This window comes from Capricornis sumatraensis, chromosome 10 (assembly GCF_032405125.1).
Source record: "Capricornis sumatraensis isolate serow.1 chromosome 10, serow.2, whole genome shotgun sequence".
In the NCBI taxonomy this organism is placed as follows: domain Eukaryota; kingdom Metazoa; phylum Chordata; class Mammalia; order Artiodactyla; family Bovidae; genus Capricornis; species Capricornis sumatraensis.
In genome coordinates, this window is record NC_091078.1 from 51,427,545 (window position 1) to 51,438,422 (window position 10,878).

The 10,878-nt window shown below is 44.0% G+C and overlaps 1 non-coding gene across 1 annotated transcript; it reads left to right on the plus strand.

Moving 5' to 3' along the window:
- The first annotated feature begins 1,803 nt into the window (after nt 1-1,803).
- On the plus strand, nt 1,804-1,906 carry LOC138088078 (U6 spliceosomal RNA). The gene has a single exon (XR_011145664.1). It is a non-coding gene; the product is annotated as a U6 spliceosomal RNA (small nuclear RNA).
- The last annotated feature ends 8,972 nt before the right edge of the window (nt 1,907-10,878 follow it).

A 10,878-nucleotide genomic window follows, 5' to 3' on the forward strand; every position in this document is an offset into this window, starting at 1 on the left:
TTTTTTTTTCAAACCTCCTCGACAATTGCCAAAGTCACAAAGTTGCATCTTTCCCGCAGTGGGAGGCTAACAAAATAGCTGGTGTGCTCAGAAAAATGTATAGATCAAGAAAACAAAGGGAAAATCTTTAATTATTCAGAAGCCTCCCACTTCTGGTACTAAATTTACTCGCCAGGGTTTGATTTAAAGATGCAGAGCTGTACCTGAGCAGCAAGCAGGCAGCGCCACGCCTATCAGCAGAGGAAGCAGCCTGCCTCCCTCTGCAGCGCGAAGAAGACGTGCATAAATTAACTGTCTTTCCCTGTTGATGGGATGGTTCCTGGGAGTGCTCCTAGCATTTAATTATTAAAGCTCTCCCTCCCCCACTCACATAGATGCAAACCTCTGCTCCTCTTAAAACGATTGAATCACACAGTTCTGGCATTTGAAAGGAATTCAGGCATCTTCTAATGTCACCTCTAATTGTCACAGAAGCACAAGATTCTAAGGATATTAAAAGTTATCTATTCTGGACTTCCCTGGTGATCCAGTGGTTAAGAATCCGGCTGTCAAGGGAGAGGACACAGGTTGGAGCCCTGCTCTGGGAAGGTCCTACATGCCTCGGGGCAACTACTGAAGCCCACATTCTCCAGAGCCCGTGCTCTGCAACAAGAGAAACCCCCACCGACTGCGGCTAGAGAGGCTCGCACGCACCAATGGAGACCCCGCACAGCCAAAAATAAACACGTTAAGTAAACGTCACCTATTCTGACACCAACTCTCCCTATGAGATGCTGACTGACTGAACTGATAATTAGAATACACAAATCTACTTAGCACCCCAACAGCACTTTATACAACACACACTTCCGTTCATACTTTGCTCATTCGGTGTAACTAGTTCTTTTTTAAAAGTTTAAGCTTTACTTTTTGAAAAGTAATATGTTCACACCATTGGTTATTTGAAAGGTAAAAGAATATAAAACCCTAACCCTATAGACACCTAGTTCTCCATAGAGGCAACTAACAACAATGCTTTCAGTATCCTTCCTGAGATATTCTATGTCTATACACTTAACTATGTCATTTTCTTCCCCCCCTTTTACACAAATCTTTTCACACTGGTCTGCATTTATACTTTATTCTGGAGATTTTTTGGTTTCAAGCTTCATTCTTGTAGAGAGTTCTGTGGCATTTCATTACATGGAGGGGCCATAATCTAGGAACATCATGGTTGCCTCCAATCTTTTGTTTTACAAATAATGCCACAATAGCTAACCTCCTGCTTATGATATTTTCTACCATTATTTCCTTCAGAGAGACTCCTTGAAGCGTAATCACTGGGTGCACAGGTATGTACATTTGCAATTTTGATTGTTTTTGCTGTTCATTCAGTCGGGTCCAATTCTTTGTGACCCCATGAACTGTAGTCCGCCAGGCTCCTCTGTCCATGGGATTCTCCAGGCAAGAATTCTGCAGTGGGTTGCCGTTCTCTTCCCCAGGGGATCTTCCCTACCCAGGGATCAAACCTAAGTCTCCTGCATTGTCAGGCACACTCTTTACCATTGAGCCACCAGGGGAAGCCCCACAATTTTGATAAATCTTGCCAAATGTCCTCCCCTAATTTCAGTTCTCACCAACAACAGATGGTGTGTGGCTTTACCAACAGTGAGTCATGAAATGTTTGACTTCTGCTATAATTAATCATTTACCTGCCTCTCCCCTTGGCCCCCTTCCCTCATTAGAATGTGAGCCCACCAAGTTTCGTCAGAAACTAACATGGTACTTGGTACATGACTGATTCCCAGGGAACACTAGAAAGCGCTTGCTTCAGCGCCACGTGTACTAAAGCTAGACCAACGCGGAGAAGGCAGCACGGCCCCTGCGCAAGGATGGTACACAAATTCCGGAGGCACACCATAGTTTTAGAAAGTAGATCTTAAGTGTTCTCAACACACCAAAAAGTAATAGGTGAGGTGATCATTTCTCAATATACATGTGCATTAAAGCAGCACACTGTACACATTAAACTTACATAATGTTATATGTCAATTGTATCTCAGTAAAACTGGAACAGGGGGTGGACAGGGAGGGAAGTGAATCTCTGCCCAAAATAAATTCATATACTTTAATAATGTACATAAAGGGATGGATGAATCAATGAATTATAGGGTTCTTTAAATCAGAACTAGAAATGATGACTCATTTTCTCCACTTTGTGAGTCTGGGTATGCTGCATTTCATTTTATTTAAGTGCCATTCATTGGTATAAATGTACCAATGGTATAAATGGTATAATTCGAAACCAGGATGAACTGTCCTCCAAATTCAGACTCAGCCTGAATTTCCAATGTTATACTATTTCCAAACATCACATTTCCCTCTGAGGACTGCACATCATGATATTGGCATGTTAGAGCATAAGAATCTGTGGAAGAGACAGAAAATTGCCCCCATCCTTCCCTACTAATAGGACCCCAATTCTGTTTGGGGTGACAATATGCTCAGGTAGAAAGCCAGTTTTAGCCCCCTCCATTAAGCAATGAGATGCAAGCAGAAGTCTCTAGAAAGCATTTTCTGAGAAAGTCTTTAAAGGGGGATCATTCAGTTGGTGAATACCCTCTCCTGCCTGAGATACAGACATAATGGCTGGTGCCTTGGCAGCTACTTTGAGTGGTTAGGGAAAAGGATCACACTATACTACTCAGCCATAAATAATAATGAAATCATGCCATTTGCAACAACAGGGATGGGCCTAGAGATGATCATACTAAGTGAGGTAAGTCAGAAAGAGAAAGACAAAACCATATAAGTTATAAGAAGAATCTTTAAAATATATATACAAATGAACTTAGTTACAAAACTGAAAGAGACTCACAGACATAGAAAATAAATTCATGGTTACCAAATGGGAAAGGTGAAAGTGAAAGTGAAAGTGAAGTCACTAAGTCGTGTCGACTCTTTGCCACCCCATGGACTGTAGCCCACCAGGCTCCTCCCTCCATGGGATTCTCCAGGCAAGAGTACTGGAGTGGGTTGCCATTTCCTTCTCCAGAGGATCTTCCTGACCCAGGGATCAAACCCGGGTCTTCCCAATTCCAGGCAGACACTTTAACCTCTGAGCCACCAGGGAAGGTGGGGGAGGGATAAATTAGTAGTTTGGGATACACATGAATACACATAAAATCGACAAACAACAAGAACCTACTGTATAGCACAGGGAACTATACTGAATGCCTTGTAATAAATTATAATGAAAAATAATCTGAAAATAATATATATATATATATACACATACAACTGAATCACTTTGCTGTGCACTAGAAACCAATACAATGTTGTAAATCAACTATACTTCAATTTTTAAGTTTAAATAATACATAAATAAAATGCAAAAAGAGGGATCACCCCATAAGAAGAGAGTGGATTTCTGGAAGCCTCAGTCTGTTCATGGAGCTACTACATCTGTCCTCAATTGCCCACATTAGGACTTCTCTTTAGGTGAGAAAATAAAATTTTGAATAATGGTGTTAGCCACTACATTCTAGGTCCCTACTAGTCATGATCAAAATTGATTCTTCTTTGATACAAGCCCCTCTAACGCTCACTCCCCTGCTAACCTTAGAGGACTCACTCTCTCCCAGTCTTCTTGCTTAAGCAGAATCAGAGCACTATGCTGGCTGGCGTTACCCTGCCCTGTGCTCTGACACACGCCACAGTGAAACCCCCTCATTCCTGTCTGGCAGCGTAGCATGGCCAGTCTGCAGCTTCTGGTTCCATACTAGGACTAGGAGTTTACCAGTAACTACCTGGACACTGACTCCAGACTCCTGGCCTGTACTGACGTCTCATCTCCTTGTGGCCTCTCTAGAGAAGTGAACCTGGGGTCAAGGGACCCCAACAGTTAGCACTCATCATTATTCATTTGGTCTTCAACAGTTTTTTTTTTTTTTACAAAGCATATTTGTGAGCTCTATGTCTTTCGACTGTTACAACTTTGACCAATGCACGGCAAGAGTATTGGTTTGTGCCCTCATTTTAAAGTTCAGGAAACTGGTTTCTGGAATGGTTGAATCATTTTTCTAAGGCATACAGCCAAGATGCAAACTCAGCGTTTTGGTCCCAAGGTCCTCACTCTTTTCAATATGCCAAGGGTCCCAATCCACTTCTTCAACTCCAATGTCACAACTCAGTTTAGGCAACCTTCTTGGGAGCAAATTAATCTGGCCAACAGCTTCCTGTCTCTGTCTAGTATTTGATTATTCATCATCACTGAAGGGCTGATCCACTCACCTGAATCAGGAGAATATCTACATGGTGTACAAAAAATTGGTTAAATCAACACCATCTGTGTCCACTGCACAGTTACTCTCTATAATGGGCAATGATGACATGAACAATGATAATTCTGTAAACATCCAACAGATGAATCACTTCTCTGAGAACAATGGCAGTTTCTTCACGGTTGCTTTGAGCATAGTGGGGGACAGTGACAAGTGAGGCTGAGAAGATGCTGGCTCTCAAAAAAGACAAGATACAAGGACAGACTGGCACCTCCCAATTAGTCAGGGGAGGTTTCCTGGGGAAGACAGTGTGTCAGACGCTGTATCATTCAGGAAGGAAACAAGTTCAAGAAGATAAGTGCCAGTTCAAACAGAGGCAGAAATGGAAGAAGAATAATAAGAGTCAGCATGATCTTTTCATAGTACTAGACAGAATTCTTCAGTGTGGGAAATAGAAATTGGCTCTGGCTGATGTAAGCACAAAGGGCATTTGCTGAAAAGATACTGGATCACTTGCATTAATTGCCAAGAATTCGGGAGGACCAGGCTCTGAAAATGAACAGGAGCAAAGAGATGCTGGGCATCCAGGACCACTCTAAATCCCAGCACACTGTCTGGCAGTGGACACAAGTATCCATTAGCTGTTTCTGCAATAACACTGTCTAATCAATAGCGACAAACAGATGGTGAGAGATGACAAGTGTTTTTAGCTTGTGTGTTTGGGTCACTCAGAGGCCAAGAGGCAGCTTTGGAGTCTTGACTGGACCCCTCATGAGACTCCAGTTTGGCTGCTATTAGCTGTTCTAGGCTGGCGTCGCCTTGGGTGGCCCGGCTCTGCCCACACGTCCAGACCAGGCACACCCACATGGCAATGGCAGAGGAGTTACAAAGGCCCGGATGTCTCTTGAGGCTCAGAACTGGGAACACCATCACCTGATTGGCCAAAGCAAGTCACAGGACAAGCCTGCTCTAAGGCTTAGGGGAATAGAATGTCTCTTTTCTTTTCCGGGGGTGGTGGGGGGTGGGGAAAGGGCAGGGAGCAGTGAATATAGTTGCTCTACACTGTTGCGTGAGTTTCTGCTGTACAGCAAAGTGAATCCGCTGTTTATACGTAAGTTCTCTTGAACCTCTGCCCAGGCTACCCTGACAAAGAATGAGAGGTGTGTGGTTTGTCTCAGCCTAGATCAGCCTGCTGACAGGTAGACGAGCCACAGACATATAAGCAAGCCCAGCCTAGATCTGCAGAACCATCTAGTCAACCCCCAGCAGACCCAAACACAAGAGCATAAATACTTATTGTTATACGCCCCTGTGGTTTTGTGGTCATCTGTTACCAGAAATCCCTGGGACAACAGATAACTGGTATAGCCTGCCAGCAGGTTGCATGTAAATAAACTCATCTCATTCTTAGCCTGCAAGGCAGTTATGAGAATTTTCATTTGCATGGAGAGATGAGGTAAGCCGTCTAGGGTTGCTCACGCTGGATCTGATAGTAGTTTTCTCCCCACGGAAGACAACCTCCAGATAACCTGACCCTGGAACATAATCAGAAAGAAGTGGGTTCATGACCCTGACTGGCACTTCCGGGATGGAGCATCTCCTCACCTCATCTGGGCCCACAGTGACTCTGAAATGAACCAGGAAGACTTGGGCAAAGACCGAGAAACTCTTCCAAGGCTAATCCCATCAGAATGGACCCTAGGAACAATGCAAGGTCATTCCCTGCCCTGAAAGTTCTTGAAATCAGGGAACCACCAACAAGCACCTGGAACATTTTGTGGTTTCTCCTGGCAAGAGGCTTGGCTATGACAGGACTGGGTCTGTCCCCTGTTCTTAAAGAGCTGCTGCTGCTGCTAAATCGCTTCAGTCATGTCCGACTCTGTGCAACCCCATAGACGGCAGCCCACCAGGCTTCCCCATCCCTGGGATTCTCCAGGCAAGAACACTGGAGTGGGTTGCCATTTCCTTCTCCAATGCATGAAAGTGAAAAGTGAAAGTGAAGTTACTCAGTCGTGTCTGACTCTTAGTGACCCCATGGACTGCAACCTACCAGGCTCCTCCATCCATGGGATTTCCCAGGCAACAGTACTGGAGTGGGGTGCCATTGCCTTCTCCCTTAAAGAGCTAAGGGTGTGCTATCCATACAGATAATTCCATAGAACTCAAGCTAGTTCCATAGATGCTGCATGGTATGACAATCAGGATACCTAGCATATAATAGGCACTCACCAGACACCAGGCCCCTCCTTTGCCCTTGCACACAGATTTACAAAATCATATCATGCATATGTGCTAAGTCACTTTAGTTGTGTCTGACTGTTCGTGACCCCACAGACTATAGCCTGCTAGGCTCCTCTGTTCATGGGATTCTGCAGGCAAGAATACTGGAGTGGGTTGCCATGCCCTCCTCCAGGGGAATTTCCTGACCCAGGGGTCAAACCTACATCTCCTGCATTGGCAGGCGGGTCCTGTACCACTCGCGCCACCTGGGAAGCTCACCGAATCTTATCACCAAGTCTTTATTTCTGCAAATCACAGCTCTTGGGGCCTGACAAACTCAAAATTATGAGTTGGCTCCTAAATATATATACTGTAGGCCTACTATGTGCTGGGTGCCAAGAACACAGAGACCGAGAGCTGACCTGGAGCGCATAGACTCTAGGGGGAAACAACAGCTCTCACAATCAGACTTAATAGCTAACCAAAGTTAATGTTTTACCATCATGCCACGCACCACACTGGGGAAGATGCAATGAAAATGTCGGATTGTTATGTTAAAAGGTGATTTTATTCATTTCACCTCTATTAAAAAGTATCATGACTGATTTTCAATTTTTATAAGGAAAAAGGCACAATATTAATTTCCTGCATTGATGAATATATTATACATTTTAACACATAAAAGCTGAAATCTATATTAGCTTTGATACACATCTCGTCTTGCCTAAGTCCACAAAACTATAAAAATCCTACTTTACAGCTGAAAATAAAAACTTCATAATAACATGAAAGCTAAATTTATTCATTCATTTAAACTCTATTATAAAGACACCACAAATTATTGTTTTAGTGCCTTTGAAAATAAATATCATTGAAAGGTGAAGGATCTTTTTCCAAGGCAACTCCTGTCTACAAAGCCACGTTCTGAGGGAAAATTGGCAGAAAGTTCAAGGAAAACACGAGAAGCCCAACTTTAGAGAGCTTCTTTAATAACAAAGTGGAATTGCCAACAAGACCTTAACTTCACTGAATAAATGCACCAACCAGCCATCAACAGAAAGACCCAGTTGTATGATCCCTATTATCTTATTCCAGGGGTGATTTGGAAACCATTATGAGAGCTGTCCAACCTCATTTTTGCCCTCAAAGTCTTTTCTTGGAAGAGGACATTCTGACCATCCAGGCCATGTGCTTTCAACACAAGGCCTTCTGTAGAGATTCATGGATTAGCATCCAAGGGGCTAATTCTTCATCAAAATGACCAGCAGTCATGCAGCAGGAATGGGAGTAGGGTTTGAAGCGAGGGAGACAGGAGATGCTGAGTCTGAATTTAGGGAAAGTTCTGAGGAAAAAGGATGGCAAGCACAGAGATAACTCAGCAGGTGAGGCGGTTGGGGATGCTCCCGCCAGGAGCAGGAAGAGCCACAGGCTCTGCCAAGTGGAAGCTGGGTGAGGAGGAGGCCAACCGAGAACAGCACATCACAGAGGCTCAATAAGCATCAGTGAAAGGCCTGTTTGACTACAGCAGACCAACGGTTTGGCTGTAGTTATTCTGTCCATAAGGTGAAATTCACAAAGTCAGCATTACCCCTGAAAATCTGTCAAATGGCCCATGCGTCTTTAAGAAAATTATTTATTTATTTTTTGGACCACACCTTCCTACGTGTGGGTTCTTAGTTCCCTGACCAAGAATGGAACCAGTGCCCATTGGAAGTGCGTATTGGAAGTGCAAAGTCTTAACCACTGAACCCCCAGGGAAGTCCCTGTTACTTGCATCTTCACAGTTAAATTTGTTGCAGCCATATCTATACGCTCCAGATCAGAAGCCAACACACCAACACACTGTCACCTCTCCCTGAGCTTATCACAAGCAGGTTTTTTCCCAGCAAGGGGGCCCATGACTGTGTCTTCAAATAAGTGCCAGATGAAGCATCTGGCTTGTGTTACAGATCGTGTTGTCAGAAAGGACACACACCTTTAAACACCAAAAACACACTCAATGTAGCAAGAGGTACATGTGATAAGAGGCATGTGGCGACTCAGGCCAAATAAGAGAGAGCAGATTGACCTCTGTGACAACACTCAGGCCAGGACAGAAACTCACAGTGGTCCCATGGGGGCCCTGAGAACTCTCCTTGTCCCAGCGAGCTAAGGGCTTGATGAGGGTCAAGCAGTCAGTGTGTCCGGAAACATACAACAGATCAAGGTCAGCAAAAATAAAACCAAAACCAGGTCTCCCTCTGACAGAAAATCCGCAAAGCTGGCCAGCACTGGTGATTTGAAGGCACAGGATTCCAAACACATCCTTGATTTTCTGGGAGAGTTCCAATTTAAATATTTTGACACCATGATAATCCTGACCTGAGCCTTGAAAGATAAGTAGGACTTAAATATTCTGCCAAGCAAGACAGCCAAACAAAAGACAATATGAAGTGGGGAAGGGAGTAACAAAAAAAGCTCTCTCTTTTTCCTTTTTTCTTCTTTTGCTCAAAATGTCAGAAGATACATGCTTTGTGAACATATCCAGCACAAAGTAGTCCCTGAACACACATTTATAAACACACCTCAGCTCAATAATATGGCCTTAAGAATTCCATGGTGTATGGTCTTTCCTTGGGTTAAGTGAACATGGTGGACACAGAGACGCACCACTCAGACGGCTCTCTAAGAAAGAACTCAAGGAGCATGGGAAGGGACTTCCCTGGTGGTCCAGTGGTTAAGACTCTGTGTTTCCAGTGCAGGTCCAATCCCTGGCTGGGGAACTAAGATCTGATGAGCTGTGCAACCAAAAGAAAAGGAGGATGAGCGTACAACAACCTCCACTTTCAAGTCAAGTTCATGCTCTTCTCAAGAGGTTTCCAGTCAATGACTAAGCAGAGCAGTGATACAGGACCAAACCATCTCCACCCAGCACAGGACCCGATAAAGGACCGTCTTGCTCTGAGGCTCTCCCTGGAGCTGGCCAAGGCTCCGTTCAATGTGCACCCTGGTCTGACAGCTCCCACTGTGCGGTCCTGCTCCATGCCCTTTTGCTTCCCCGGGTGTGACTCCCCAGTAAGTGTTTTACCCTCCTGAATTCATCTCAGCATCTGCTTCCCGGAGAGCCCAACCTGTGATCAGCAGTATCCTCAGAGGTTCTCTACGAAAAGGCCAATATCATGGGACACAGTGAGCCCCCCCCAGCCGTGCACACCTTAAATGAGATGGGAGTGGAAGCCTGCACAGGGACACTTTAATGGAGGCAGAGAATGGATAGGACAAGCCTGGGATGTTTCATGGTGTTATGTTGTCTGAGTGGCCAAGAAAGGATAGAACAGTTGACAAAGCTTGTAAGATGCCGTCATTGTATTAATTTTCAGGGCAATCTCTTTAGGGGTCCTGAGTAACTCCCACATCTGCCAAACAAATATCACTTTGGAACAAGACTTTCTTTAGATCCCAAACTTTCCCCTAAACTGGTTGAAATTTGTCGATGTTAAATATAAAGATGATTATTGCATTTTAAAAAATTTGTTTATTATTTGTTTTATTGTGCATTTTTTTCTTAAATTTAAATTTATTTTTTTTAATTAGAGGCTAATTACTTTACAATATTGTATTGGTTTTGCCATACATCAACATGAATCCACCACGGGTGTACATGTGTTCCCCATCCTGAACCCCCTTCCCTCCTCCCTCTCCGTACCACCCCTCTGGGTCATCCCAGTGCACCAGCCCCGAGCGTCCTGTATCATGCATCAAACCTGGACTGGCGATTTGTGTCACATATGATATTATACATGTTTCAGTGCCATTCTCCCAAATCATCCCACCCTTGCCCTCTCCCACAGAGTCCAAAAGACTGTTCTGTACATCTGTGTCTCTTTTGCTGTCTCACATACAGGGTTATCGTTACCATCTTTCTAAATTCCATATATATGCATTAGTATTACTGTATTGGTGTTTTTCTTTCTGGCTTTCTTCAATCTGTATAATCGGCTCCAGTTTCATCCACCTCATTAGAACTGATTCAAATGTATTCTTTTTAATGGCCGCATAATACTCCATTGTGTATATGTACCACAGCTTTCTTTTTTTTTTTAATTTTTATTTTTACTTTATTTTGCTTTACAATACTGTATTGGTTTTGCCATACATTGACATGAATCAGCCACGGGTGTACATGAGTTCCCAATCCTGAACCCCCCTCCCACCTCCCACGCCGTATCATCTCTCTGGATCATCCCCATGCACCAGCCCCAAGCATCTTGTATCCTATATCGAACATAGACTGGCGATTCATTTCTTACATGATAGTATACATGTTTCAATGCCATTCTTCCAAATCATCCCACCCTCTCCCTCTCCCACAGAGTCCAAAAGTCCGTTCTATACATCTGTGTCTCTTTTGCTGTCT